The 14,885-nt window shown below is 39.4% G+C and overlaps 1 non-coding gene across 1 annotated transcript; it reads left to right on the forward strand.

Annotated features, from left to right (window-relative positions):
* The first annotated feature begins 13,869 nt into the window (after positions 1-13,869).
* On the forward strand, positions 13,870-13,940 carry Trnag-gcc. The gene has a single exon. It is a non-coding gene; the product is annotated as a tRNA-Gly (tRNA).
* Positions 13,941-14,885: the final 945 nt, after the last annotated feature.

Below are 14,885 nucleotides of genomic sequence, written 5' to 3' on the forward strand. Positions count from 1 at the left end.
TTCTGAGCCCCAGACATGATGTTATTCTCGTCTATGTGACGGGAGATCTTGAGGCTCAGAACGGATGTCAGTGTCTTATAGATGGTAGTAAGACACGTAATGGGACGATACTTAGCCGGGTCGGTGGCATCGGTGGACTTTGGAGTTAGGTGAGTGATCCCGGTAGTGAAAAGGCTCGGGAGTGCCCTCTGCTCGAGAGCCTCTTGGAATTGTCGAGCCAAGGTCGCATGGCAAACCGAAAAACCTTTCAGCCAGTAGTGATGCAGTCCGTCGGGTCCCGGGCTTTTCCAGTTCGGAGCCCGCCTTACTGCACCAGCTACATCCTCCGCAGAGATGGCGACCGGGTTCATCGGTTCTATTCTGGCACATGCTTCCTCTACCGCCGCAATCCAAGGCCCCTCCTCATGCTCCACCTCTCTCGACCACACCCCCCGCCAGAAAGCGACTAGGTCGGCCGGGTCCGGTCGTTGAGAGGTAGAGCAGACTGCTGGGCACTCCAGTCTTTTGTAGAACCTTTTCTGATCACTCGAGAAGAGACGATTTTGCTGAAATCGCTCGACTCTTGCCGAGTATCGTCGGATGCGGTTCCCCCATGCAGCGATTTTCTGCTTCAGGTCGTCGATGCGCTCTGTTAGCTTTTGCGCAATGTCAGGCTGGTCCAACCTGACCCCACACCCGTTAAACGCAACTCTAACAGAGCGCACAATCCTTGGCCTAGTGTTGCCCGACCTGAAGCTTTGCAGTCTGCCAATGAGGACTCTGGCCAGAGTGATACGGTGTTCTATTCTCTTCTTCCAGGCCGGTTCCGCGCTGCGCCTTGTGGCAGCAGCACGCCCCGGTCCCGGAGTCTTGGCACCGATGAATCGGTGCACGGCTAGCGCCGCACCGAAGATAATAGAAGCCGTATCACCCAGGCCAGTGCTGCTCTCCAGATGTTGTGGCAGCATTTTGTTTATGGCCTCAATGACATCCCGCGTCGCTACATTTAGTGTAAGTCGGGAGAGCCGCGGACGATTCTCTAGAGGAGCGCTCCGGATTTCAGAAATCGCCTCTTCTAGAATCCCTCTCATCCGCTCTATATCAAGGGAGACTGTTCCCTCAGTGTCTTCCTCCACAGGCAAATCTTGTGACGCGGTAATTGTCTCCTCGCGGACAGGCGCCGCCTGGGAGACGATTTGCTCTGCGGTAGGTGCTGAGACTTCCGGAACAGCCTCACGTCGTAATCGTTCGAGCTCGGTAGCGTTGAAGATGTTAGAACGCTGAATATACCGAGCCCGGTCTGCCAGGTTTTGTTCCGTGACAGTTAAGTTCGGCTCGAGCAGCAGGAACTCGCGGTACATTGCCGCCCGGTAGCCAGTCCGTCCGGTTTCCCCTCCTGTCGCCCTGTAGTACGCACGCATGACATTCTCGTTCATGAGAGAAGTCCAGCGCATGCGGCGTACACCACCAGCGGCGGGCGCCGAAGATTGGGCCCTGGTGGACCCTGTCGGAGCCAAGCCATCTGGTGGGGATAATTATTATTATTATTATTTTTCAAAAATTTACATTATTGGTACTTCACAAAAAGTTACATTAGTCATTAATGGATCAAGGTTGACTGATTCTGAACGTTTATCAAAACAGTCAATATAACGTGGCCATATTTTATTTTACCAAACGTAGGTAGGTTTTCACGGAAGGTGACAGTAATAAAAATGAGACATTAATTTACCGGCTTCTTTCTTATTTTCTTAATAGATATCGGACAGTGGAAGAACCAAAACTAGTTCACAAAAACCGTAGGATATCGCGGTTTGAACGGAAATAATTTTTTTCAGTTTTACCTACATCGACAAAAAATCTACTGTCACTAAATTATTATTTATGGCAGTAGCCTAAACGTGAGGGTATGTTATAACCCTTAGTACTATGACAACAATCAACAAATTTAAACATTCGTTAAGTCACACACTCGTTTCCGTGTAATATTTTCCACACCAAACGTTGATATTGAAAATATGCGCGTCAAAGTTACAAATGAAATAATTATTAGACCTTACTTTAATCAACGAAGATGCAGGTAGATGTGCGACTAGCAGTCGATTCGTCGCCACGCACAATGTTGGTACCTGTACCACTCGTTAGCGCGGGTACCGGGCAGCAGCGATTGTCGAGTGTCCACGCAACCTGTAAACGTGACTCGGACGACGGTGGAAGGATAACGCTTTCTTACTTGAATCACGTTTTCGTTTACCACAATGCTATTGAAACAACACTTTACACAGAATATACAAAAAGCAAAACTACTACGAAACTTTAAAAATCAAGTTTAAGTACTTTATTTTGATTAATTGATTCTAATGTCGGTCAGATGAACCAAAAGCGGGTGGGCAATTAGGTTACCATCCCACTTCTGATATAAGCATACCAGAAGTGAACCTCAATAAAAATATAAGAAATAACAAATATAACCCTTATTTACATGATTAAGGCCTGATACTCAATAAAACTAAGTTAGCGCAATAATAACAGATGGATAAAACACGTCTGCACACTAAGATCGACCGAACCAAAGTGAGTCGAACTCTCGCAGGCCACTTTCAACATAGTTTTCCGAGGTGGCGCCACCGTTGCGTTCCTAAAAACATTACCAACAGATGCCACGTGACTTCCGTTCAAAAGCGCGGCAAACATGTGCGATAACAAGAATATTTCACCCTCCTCGTCGACAAAAAAAAATGGTATGAGTGACAGAGACGATGCTCTGCATAGCTGAAGCCGTGAAAATATCTGTTTCAGGTATCTAATTTCTACAAACTATCTCTGAACCAAACTTTGTTAAAATCGGTTGCGTGGGTAGGTCGCGAAAATGTAACAGACAGACAGACACACTTTCGCATTTATATTATTAATCTTATTTATATTATCTAAAATTAATCTTATTTATATTATCTAAAATTATTTATATTATCGACAGTTAAGTGTACATCACTGAATGATAGTTGGAACTCGTAAATATTGAAGTATTGACTCCGCGGCGAGGGCTGGGTGGTCAGGCCGACTGTTTGTTAATGATAGTGGGGTCGCACGGACCGGGGGTCATTGAGAGCGTCTTTGATTTGGCGCACTTAACGGTTAAATACATGTTGTTCAGTTGCTACCTTTTAGGAGTCTTTTGATTATGTCTTTTAGTTCGTTGAATCTTTTGATTATTTTGGAATTAAGTGAAACTTTTTTAACAATCAGTTAAAAAAGTTTACTTACTTAAATTTAAAATAAACAGAAAATTGGCAGTCGATGTGGATTTTCGAACTTGGAGATAATTTCAGATTTGTATTCACTGAGCCAGAAACATCTAGATTAAAAAGTTCCATTACAAGTTAGCCCTTAACTGCAATCTCATCTGGTGGTAAGTGATGATGCAGTCTAAGGTGGACTAAAAAAAAAAAAAAAATCTCATCTGGTGGTAAGTGATGATGCAGTCTAAGGTGGACGTGGGCTAACTTGGAAGGGATAGAGTAGTTTTTTATCAAACCATTATCGGTTCTACACAGCCTCGTATCTAAATAAATAAATAAATAGATTTTTTGTGCTATAAAAGCCCCATAAAGTTTTTATAAGGCGCGACAAAGTGTGAAAACGCAATTTATTAATTTGCAAAAACGCGACAAGCGTCACCTGTCACGCGACGCGACGGCAAGGAGCGGCGACGCGACGTGATGAATTGCGCAAAATAAAAATTACGACGTAACTGGATAGAGAGAGGGGGAACATGCTTAATGTTAATCGAGTTGACGCGGCTAACCGCGTAAAAGAGGTGTTCTTTGACACTGGATAATAAAACCGTATTATTCTACGTGTTACTTCTCGATAAAATACTCTTTGGTACTATCCAACCTCCTTCCTAGAACTTCTCCTTTCAGCAAAGGTTGCCTGGTAGAGATTGCTCCAAGCAATAAGGCCGCCTTTGCACACAATTGTTTTTTTTTTCCTGTTTTCTTCTTACTGTGTTGTTATCCTTTACATGTGTTTTTGTGTGCAATAAAGTATTTCTATCTATCTATCTATCTATCTTTTGCTGTTTGGAAATAGGTCTACACGCACGAAACGTTTTGCGTCAACATTCCTGATACGCATGGCTAAGGTTTGGAATACTCTTCCGCGATCTGTGTTTCCCACCAATTACAATGTATCTTTAAAACAAGTGTGAATTAGCACCTTCTAGATAAACGCGTCCCATCTTAGACCACATCATCACTTTCCATCAGATGTGATTGTGGTCAAGCCTATAATGAATAAAAAAAGGTATTTGTATCTATTTTTAGGCAATTACACCTGTAAGTTTTTCTCACAAAAGTAGCTTACATCGATAACTAACCCTTTACTAATGTGAACACCCCTTTGACATACATTTACTTACCTTAATTTAATTGTCAATAAATTTCGTAAGCTACTTACTACCTACATAAGCTACTTTTATGCTGGAAATTCAAAGAGTTCCCACATAATTTTTAAAAACCTAAATCCATGCGGAAGAAGTCACGGGTATCAGCTAGCTCTAACTTTAAAAAGTTGTTTTTTAAATATTTAATTCAAATCTCAGATTGTTATTCTAGGTGTTTTTCGTAAATGCAATTTTCATACCTCTTAGAGGTAACTTCCTCAGGTCGTTAAGTGGGGAGAAATTAGTGCCTTCTTAGTAGTCCAGACGCCCGCCCTGCAGTTCTTACACTTTACAGGTTGTCGCCTGCATTCTAATGTACCTGGGCTTTATTGTTTTGGAAAACAAATATTTAACCCCCGACCCAAAAAGAGGGGTGTTATAAGTTTGACGTGTGTATCTGTATATGTGTCTGAGTCATCGTAGCTCCTAAACTACCGATTTTAATTTTGTTTTTTTTTTTTGTTTGAAAAGTGGCTTGATCTAAAGTGTTCTTAACTATAATCCAAGAAAATCGGTTCAGCCGTTTGAATCAGCTCTTTTCTAGTTACAGTAACCTCCACTTGTCGGGGGTGTTATAAATTTTTAATTTACATTTGTTTACGTTTAGTTATTTGTTAGTTGAGATGTGGATGGAGACGCATCCTTAACAATGACATATTATCGTGGGTCGTAGGTAGGTACATACTCGTTGAACCAACGACGTCTCAATACCAACAAACTAAAAGTAAATAGGTCAAGTGTGAATCGGAATTGCACACGAAGGGTTCCGTACCATCGTAAGTATAAGAAACAACAGTTTCTTTTTTTTAATTTTCGTGGTGGCCATTTTAAATTTTTTATTTTATTTTGTTGCTAAGCGGCAGTTGAGAAACACATTTTGTGAAAACTTTAGCTAATATGGTTCATAAGATACAGCCCGCTGACAGACGGACGGACTGTCGGACGGCGGAGGCTTAGTAATAGGATCCCGTTAATACCTTTCGGGAACAGATCCTAACATTGAGATCTAACACCTGTTTGGTTTTTAAAAATTCTTTGAAATTTTTCGAAATCCTGCAGAACTAACGGTCAATATTTATAATATAATATTATTAAGTTTGTAGAGCCAATGTCAGTCAGTTTTCCTTTTTAACGAATTCAAAAAAAGAAGAGGTTCCCAATTCATCGGAATCTTTTTATAGGTATTGATAGAAATATAGTTAAAATAAACTAGGTATTATAAGTATTATCTTAGAATCTCAGATAACAATACGTTTTATTTCACGTGAATAAAGTCGCAACACCTGTTATTATATAGGTAGTAGGCACCCTACTTCTAGAAGCACATACTTCTGAAAATAAGTGAATTTTTTCACGCATAAAGATTTGATAGAGTTATGATTTCGACGTCAAGAGTTTCAGTCTATTTTCCAGCAGTTAACTACTTTATATACGCAGACGAAGGTGACACTGGATTCAAATGTTCCTGCTCAATGCAAATGAGACCATCTGATGTATGATGTGACATCCTTGTAAAGCATTTTCAATCTATCCACCCTTTTGTAGCATTACAATAAAGTCTATTTTCCCCTAATTCATATCAATTTCAACTGTGTATTCAATACTCAGTAATAAAGCGGTTGCTGTAGATTGTATTTCAAGGTGTTAAGGTTTGCTATTATTTGAATGGAGTGTAAAATTTATGTGGTCGGGATTTGGTCTCACGTGGGTTTTTGGAATAAAGTGATGACCCGTAACGCGGTGGCCTGTGAGTTATAGGTGGTCGGAGGTTTATTTTTGCGTACCATTTTGTATTTTGCTAGCTGTGCACAAGATTTTATGAGCTTTACAAATGCTCTTTATAAACGCTTTTATTGGCTTCACTTGGCTCTTGAATAAATTGGTAAAAAGTGTAAGCAAACTTCTTTGATTCACCAATTTTTAAGGTAAGTACGCACTGTGAATTTCACCATGTGATTTTTCCTCTAAACTCTGTTACATACGGATATTATTTATTACCTATTCATATGGAATGATTATAATTAATTATCATTAATTTTGTAATCATAATGTCGAAAGTTACCTCTTTAAGAGTCTTTCAAACTCAAATAAAGAAATCAAATCAAAGTCTCGTATATTTCCGTCATATTCTTCACAGGTATCATAAGATAGTTCATACTTAAATAATATGTTATATTGGAGACAAAAGTAAACTTGGATTATACCTGTAAAGGCCGTTATACGCCAGAGCAACATAGGGCCCCTCCATAATACTAGCGGTGCCAGTGTGACATCGCATCTCAAGAATTACGACGCACTTCTAGCGATTCCCATGTAAATTCCCACGATCGTAGTGCGTTGTCGTAGAATTTCGCTATGCGACGTCGTGTGCAAGTATTGTGAAAGGGTCCATAGTGCGATATTCAGCTATGTCATAGGGCTGCCCGCTGCATGCTTCAATAGTAAATAATAAAAAATTCGACTGTCAGACCGTAATATTCCAGTTCTATAGCACGATTTTGTTTCGACGCAAAATAGACTGTCGCATGCTCTTTTAGGGCGCAAAATTAAAGTTTTCATGTGTAGTATGCCGTATCGTCACATATTGCTTCGGCGTAAAACAGCTTTAATGCAATTTTTTAGTTCGATTTGCAGCAGTGTTACCTGACGTTGAAATATTTTCAATCGGATCACCTAACCGCCGAATGTTGATCTAGCAGAAAGCATCAGGTCTCAAGCCTGAAATACGATGTTCCCAGGTTCCGTCTGCGGTCTAGACAAATTTTCATCTCGCTAGAGCGATGGAGCTATCCGGATGATATGTGGGGATGAGGTAAGGTGAGGTGTAAGTTGCTACTTTTTCCATCAGAGCTCGTATGTATTGATCAAGACTCGGCAATAATTCAGTTCAATTCAATTCAATTTCATTTATTTGCAGATACAAGTAGTAAAATATTGGTCAGCTGTACCCATCCAAGTTGGCATGCATATACATAATTCAAAATTAAAGATTTAAAAAATCTGATCTGAAAGTATGATTTAATATTATTATCATTATAACCACTGCTCATTTTAAGGGTTCCGTACCGGAAAGTGTAAACTGGACCCTATTACTAAGGCTCTGCTGTCCGTCCGTCCGTCCGTCCATCTGTCTGTCAGCGGTCATTGAAGCTGATCACTAGATGATGCCCGCGACTTCGACCGCGTGTATTAACGTTTTTAAAAATCTTGTGAGAACTCTTTGATTTTCTGGGGATATAAAGTAGCTCGTCCGTCTATCTGCCTTGCAACCTGCAGACTAATCCAGTATAATCATCATAATTAAAGCTTCACTGACCGCTCCGGAAATAGCATCCATATACTTAATACAAGGTGTAACCAAAACGCTAACAAAAACTTATGGTTATTATTATACTACCAAAACACAATCCAATGCCAATGACCATTCGCCTTATTTTGTAGGTTTAATGATTTAGTATTTTTCAAACCCGCAATGTATACCGTCCAAAACTCGGGTCAACGCCCCACCTACGACGCGGCATTGGCCCCGATTGGGCTATTTACGTAACGTTCTTTGACTAGCGTCAGTCAGATGTTTTATTTGCAATAGGTATATTGTGGACCTCTAAAAAATACAGATTTTTAATTTTTTTCGAGGTTTTTAGTAAGTACCTTGTCAGTAATCATCAGTACTACCACCTGTCTTCGTTTTTGCTAGCGTTCTGGTTATAGGTGCCTTGTATATTACCACATTGACTTATACCGGTTTACATTTACCGTAGCCAAAGTTTAATATCAAAGTAAAGAAAGTCTGTAGATAAAAGTCTAAAAGTAAATCTCATTCTCAATTTGCGACTATCTTTTGAGCTAAGTTTTAATTTAGTGTCTCCGTCTGGGTCTAGGTGCCCTAAATCATACCTGGCTGTCAGGTGGCGGGCGGCGGCTAGTCAGGCGTGAAGCTGATAGTAATAAATTGTCGCCGTGAAGGTAGCTCGTAAAATCCTATAGGAATCAATGGCGTGTGACGACGTAAGAAGTATGGGGTTCGGACGGTGATTGGATGTTATGATTTGTTATGGGTTTGTTTTGTTAGTAATTTCATTTTAATAATTATTCCTGACGCAGTATGGAGCGTTGTGGTTCCGTAGGTGTAATTTGTAAATTTATCACTACTCGTATTCTACATAGCTTATGCCCTTGACTTCATCCGTGTGGACTACACAAACAAACCCCTGTTTCACCCCCTTAGGGGTTGAGTTGTCAAAAATTCTTCCTTATCGAATGTTACATCATATTCTAACTAGTTTCAGCCTGATCAGTATGCCTTTTAACTCGATCCGCCCTTTAATTTGAGCTGTGCGTTGGTAGACCATTCAGTCATTCAGTCCGTCAGTCATAGCTACCTTTTCCTTTTATTATATCATTTTGAAAGGCGAAAGTGTATTCGTATACCTATTGCTTTGTCCTTCAATCGCCGTAACGGAGCAAAACATTAGCGTGATTTTTCACATGGGCATAGTTAAAGACATTCATTTTATTCTACAAAATCAAAAGATACTATTAGGATTTTTATAAACCTAAATCCACGCGGATGAAATCGCGGGCATCACCTAGTATTATGATTGTAAGAAAGATGTCACGATCTTCAGGGTTGAGAAATACGATGCAAAAAAAAAGTTCTTGCCTAAAATCGATATAAACTGGTACAACCTATTTACTTTACAGGAAAAATGAACTTTGCAAAGTTTCGAGCCATCGCGCTATTGATAAACTCAATTTATCATCACACGGTCGCCATTTTCAGTTTAGTTATTGAAAGATTTTTAAACTTGGTGGCAGGTGTTTTATAAATTAAAATACATACTAATATTATAAATGCGAAAGTGTGTCTGTCTGTCTGTCTGCTAACTTTTCACGACCCAACAGTTTAACCTATTCTGACGAAATTTGGTACAGGGTCAGCTCATATCCCGGGGACGGACATAGGCTACTTTTAATCCCGGAAAATCAAACAGTTCCTACGGGATCTTTAAAAACCTAAATCCACGCGGACGAAGTCGCGGGCATCCTCTAGTATTTATAAAAAATAAAATAAAATAAATTTATTTTATTTTATTTTATACTTTACTTAAAAAAATACTCACGATGGGAACATGATAGTTAAAATACTTTTTTTTCCTAGCTCTTGACTGGTGCATCCCATCTTATGAGCGGGTTCGGTTGCGTTCGACATAACAATTTAGTAAAGATTTTCTTACCGATGCATTCCTTCATTTTACAAGTTTTTTCAAGTTATGTGTGTGAACAAACAGCCAGGCCACTTATTTGTTGCCAAGCAAAGTTTTGTTGGCACACACCCGCGACTTAACCTGAGGTGCAACTTGGGAACGAGTTTCACTTAGATTTGTTCCAAACTTGTGATTAAGCTACTTTTATCTGAATGTCCATCGCGCGAATGGTCTCTACATTTGTTATTTCTTAGATAACTTTTGAAAATTAACTTTTGGCGCAGTGGTGAGCATTATCTATACCTATTCCTTATATAAAAGGTACTCTAAAAGTAAGGTAAGGTAAATAAGTAAGTAAGGTAAGTAATAAGGCCGCCTTTGCACACAATTGTTTTTTCTGTTTTCTTCTTTCTGTGTTCCTTTTCATGTGTTTTTTGTGTGCAATAAAGTGTCCTATCTATCTATAAAAGGAAAAACTGACTGACTGTCTGACTGACTGACATGTCTATCAAGGTACAAATCAAACCACTGAACGGATAGGGCTGAAATTTGGCATGTAGATAACCCCTAAGGTGGCAAAATAGGGGTTTGAAATGTGTGTGGTCTACGCTAACGAAGTGACGAGCATAATCATCTTAGCATAGTAATCTTATAAATAGGAGGTCTTGAATTCGTTTGGCAGCCGGGGCAACTTGGATTTTATAATAGGTATTACATCTGCCGAACGTGCCGGACTACCTGCCCTTAATGATTCTAGGACCTACCGTATATTCGGTTTAGATTAAATTAGCGACTTTTGACAGATGCGACAGACTTACAGGCTACGAAGTAATGCTATAACTGTTCCTCTTTTTCTCTAGGCATGCGGAACTTTAAAAAAAAACTCTCACTTTTCAAAGGCCATAATGCTCGCTACCCGGTAGAGGTCATCATTCTCTTCCAGTACAAAAACGGCTCTCTGAAAACTCACGGATCAAATAAAGAACAAACATTCAAATATAATTCCAGTAGCAATAAATCAACCCCTGCAGCGCCGCAAAGCGCTCACTTCATCGGCGTTCAGCGTAACGGATCAATCACTCGGACGCATAGAGGCCGCTGCGATAAATCCTCAAGCGCTTTCAGCCCATTTTCCAGCTGTTTTCACCTCTGCTCCCGCCGTTTCCACGATTTGTCGCTTCCGACAGACCTGTTATTTCGAATCGATCTACCTTTTGTTTGTGAATAATTTCAATTGGCAACACTATCTCCTAACGAAAATTATTGTTTGTGATACCTACCAAATCAGTCTTTTGTTTCCTTTCCCCTCCAATTAAGCGTGGGTACGATAATAGTACAGGGTTTGAACCGCTGACCTTTCGAAATTCAGTCCACTCCTCAACCGTTGAGCTATCGAGCTTTGTTCAATAACCCATCTAAAGAGAAAATCTAAATCCACCACACTTGCCCATCCATACCTTTGAGAACATTATGCAGAACTTCAGGCATGCTTCAGGTTTCCTCTCGATGTTTTCCTTCACCATTAAAGCAAGTGAATTTAACTACTCTTCTTGAACTATTCTATCTACTCATTACACGACAATAACGGGAGACGAAAGGGACACTTCGATCAAAGAAAACCCGGCCAAGTGCGAGTCGGACTCGCGCACCGAGGGTTCCGTATAGGGTATTTTTTTCGACATTTTACACGATAAATCAAAAACTGTTAAGAATAAAAATAAATTAAAATCTATTTTAGAATGTACAGGTAAAGCCCTTTCATAATATGATACCCCACTTTGTATAGTTATCTTACTTTGAAAATTTAAACGCAATTTTTTTTTAAATGATGTAACTTCAAATTCACGGTTTTCGGATCGGTCCTTTGACTAATAGTCATCATCCATATTGTACCTAAGTAATACCATAATACTTACTCTGTGATTTAAATGCTGCAAGTTAAAAGCTTGTAAAAAGTTAAAACACATAAAAATACTAATTTGTATGTCAATAAGTTATTTATTGACATAAAACCGGCACCGCTACTGCAGCGCTGGCTTCACCGGCATTCAGCGCTTGAGGATCAATCACTCGCACGTATATAAAGGCAGCTGCAATAAATTTCAATCCCTTTCAGCCCATTTTCCAGCTGTTTTCACCTTTTCACGCGCAGTTCCGACCATTTGTCGACATCGATAAATATTGCTTCATATCGAAAAAGAGTTTAATTTTTTAGAACGTACTGTACCTATTCGGCGATATTAAACGAATCGTAGGGAGCCGCTGGATTCAGGCGGTGCATACCGAAGCGTGTTGAAGTCCCTACAAGAGACCTATCCAGCAGTAGACTAGACATGTATCGATTGATGATCTAAGACTTGCGCCTTCTATTTGGCACGCATTTCTAACTTTTCAAAGGTGCGTTTTAAGCAATAAAATATCACTTGCTTAAACGGTGAAATAAAATATCGTGATAAAACCTGCATGCCTGAGACTGTTCCATAATGTTCTTGACCACTTAAAACCATTTTTCTATTAAAAAAAGTTTGGAGACCATTTTTCATCGTCACGACGTCACGACATTGTCACGCTTTGATAACCGCCAAGAAAACAAGCCTAATAAAAATTCATAAGGCAGTCATTTTTCAGACGCCACCATTAGCACGGCTCGAACTGGAGACCGGTGTAAACACGTCACCTGTCACGCGTCACGTGACGTGACGTGACGCGGCAAGTTTTATCTGCGAGTGATAATATGGGAAATTTTTGGATATGGTAGACGTAAAGGTGGGTGAAAAACGTGACGGACGCGCCAGGACTAGAGAATTCGATCCCGGCTCTTATTTTCGTCCAATCCCAGGAGTAAGCTATTGTAAACAGACAACCGGAACTGCCCCGGGATCCCTGGGTACTTGCAGATTGTAAGAGAAGGGTATATCGCATGCTGCATGTTGCACCATACCTACAAATTGGTCTGTTTTAGCGGATTATAGCCAATTAAGCTTTTGGTTCCTTGTAAATCCCGAAAATTCCGGGATTTGTGAAAAATCCCAATATTTAATTGACTGAAATTACTAAAATATATATGAATAAGAAAAATTCGGGAATACAAAAAAATATTATTATTTGCCGTATCCAAAATCTTTACCGAAGGTAGGTTAAGTTTATACGGTCTGAAAAATGATTGGACGTTAGAACATTGACACACTGACGGCCTATCGAAGGGAAATGTGAAAATAACCAGCGGTGTGTACACAGGGTATGTATGCGTAACATTCTTGGACATGGATAAGGCTTTTCATGGTTCCGTACCCGAAGGGTGGCAACGAAACCCTAATACAAAGCTTCGCTTTCCGTCCGTCCATCTGTCTGTCAGCGGGCTGTAATCTCGTGAACCGTAATAAATAGAGAGTTGAAGTTTTCACAGAATGTGTATTTCTATTACGCTATAACAACAAATAATAAAAGTTTAGAAATGTCTGCTATAAAAATTAAAAATTTAAAAGTTTTAAGTATTTCTAGAACGATGGTTCGGAACCTTTCGTGTGCGAGTCTGACTCGCACTTGGCAGGTTTTTTATATCTAACTAGATGATGCCAACGATTTCGTCCATGAAGATTAAGGTTTTTAAAAATGCCATGGGAGCTCTTATATTTTCCAGAACAAAAAGTGGCCTATGTCCGTCTCTGGAATGAAACATAAGAGCAGCCGCCGAGTTTCTTGCTCGTTTGATACCTAGTGCGGGCAATTCGAACCAGTGGTAGATTCACTTGACGATTCGAAAGCAATAATTGTATTAGTTAAGTTTATTTTAATAAAAATACTTCAATTTTGATTATCAAAAATAATGATAACGTCAACAATTTAAATTTTTATTTGTATTCCGAGTTCCATTTCTACCTCTATACCAAATTTCATCAAAATCGGTTAAGCGGATGGGCCGTGAAAAGATAACAGACAGACAGACACCCTCGATAATACTAGTTAATTCTAAGATTAGTAATAACTTGTATGGAGTACTTACGTTGAATCTAAATAAATCAAAACGTGCTTATTACAGCTAAATATTGTTTCGAAACTCATCAGATAACTGCAGGTCACTGACCGGTCATATTGATAGATGCGCGTACGCAAGTGGACGTTACAAAATTCCACTTTCACGCAATACTCATCTTCCCTAGCAACGCTTTTAAGTACATATTCCTATGTATTTGTGTTAAAGTTTATCTAGTGAAAGGTAATTTTGTGTGTAACATATAAGCATCGGTGGTTCAGTGGTAGAATGCTCGCCTGCCACGCGGGCGGCCCGGGTTCGATTCCCGGCCGATGCAAGTCACTTTTTGCAATTTTTTTTTCTTTTGAAAAATAATTTTAAACATTGAAACATAATAATTAAAAAATCAATTTCTTTGGCTGTCAATATTAACGGGCCTATTAATTTACCGTTTATATATGAATAGTTTTGGTGTTATCTCAAGCCCTACACATTAACAAATAAAGTAGGTACATACCTATATGGGTTCTCCGTCAGGCTACAGAACCCTAAAAAGGTATAAATTCCCGTCAGGTATAAAGCTTACAAATGATTTAGCGGTAAACGGGAACTAAACCGATTACCGGTACAATTCTCACGTACAAAATCGACTATGGGATGCTAAGGGAGAAACTATCGGTATTGACCACTTCTCAGCAACAACCTATATTCTGTAGGTACTTACCTACCTATACTTTAGTTTTCCTTCAACTCAAATCATTTATGAATCAAAGTAGGTACTATTGTACACCTGTTGATAGTCAGAATTGTTAGATTTGTAAGAAGGATTACTATAGTGGTGATATAATTAATTATGTAAACTTAAAACTAAAGTGAGGATTCCAAACGCGCCCAGGTCTGGGAAGAGACCACAAGAAACTCAGTTAGTTTATTCAAATTGTAAACTTCGTAAAATCCGCGTTGCTAAACAGTTTGACTTATCGAAGTACCTATGTCAAATGTTTATGACGTCCCATCTGTGAATTTCATGCAAGCTCCCTTACTAAGCGACTGTTTTGACGTTTGATAAAAAGTCACTGATTTAATTAGCTTCATCAGCCCTAATCTCTAGATCTCTCTAAGATTTGAAACTAGGTAATCCACAAAAGCCAAAGAGCTATGGAGAGAAGCATTTTAAAGTTACGCAGGCTACATAAAGTCACAAACAAAAATATAAGAAAAAAGACGAAGCTGACCGATGCATTGCAACGAACATTACAGTTGAAATGGAGATGGACAGGTC

This window comes from Maniola jurtina, chromosome 8 (assembly GCF_905333055.1).
Source record: "Maniola jurtina chromosome 8, ilManJurt1.1, whole genome shotgun sequence".
Taxonomy (NCBI): Eukaryota; Metazoa; Arthropoda; class Insecta; order Lepidoptera; family Nymphalidae; genus Maniola; species Maniola jurtina.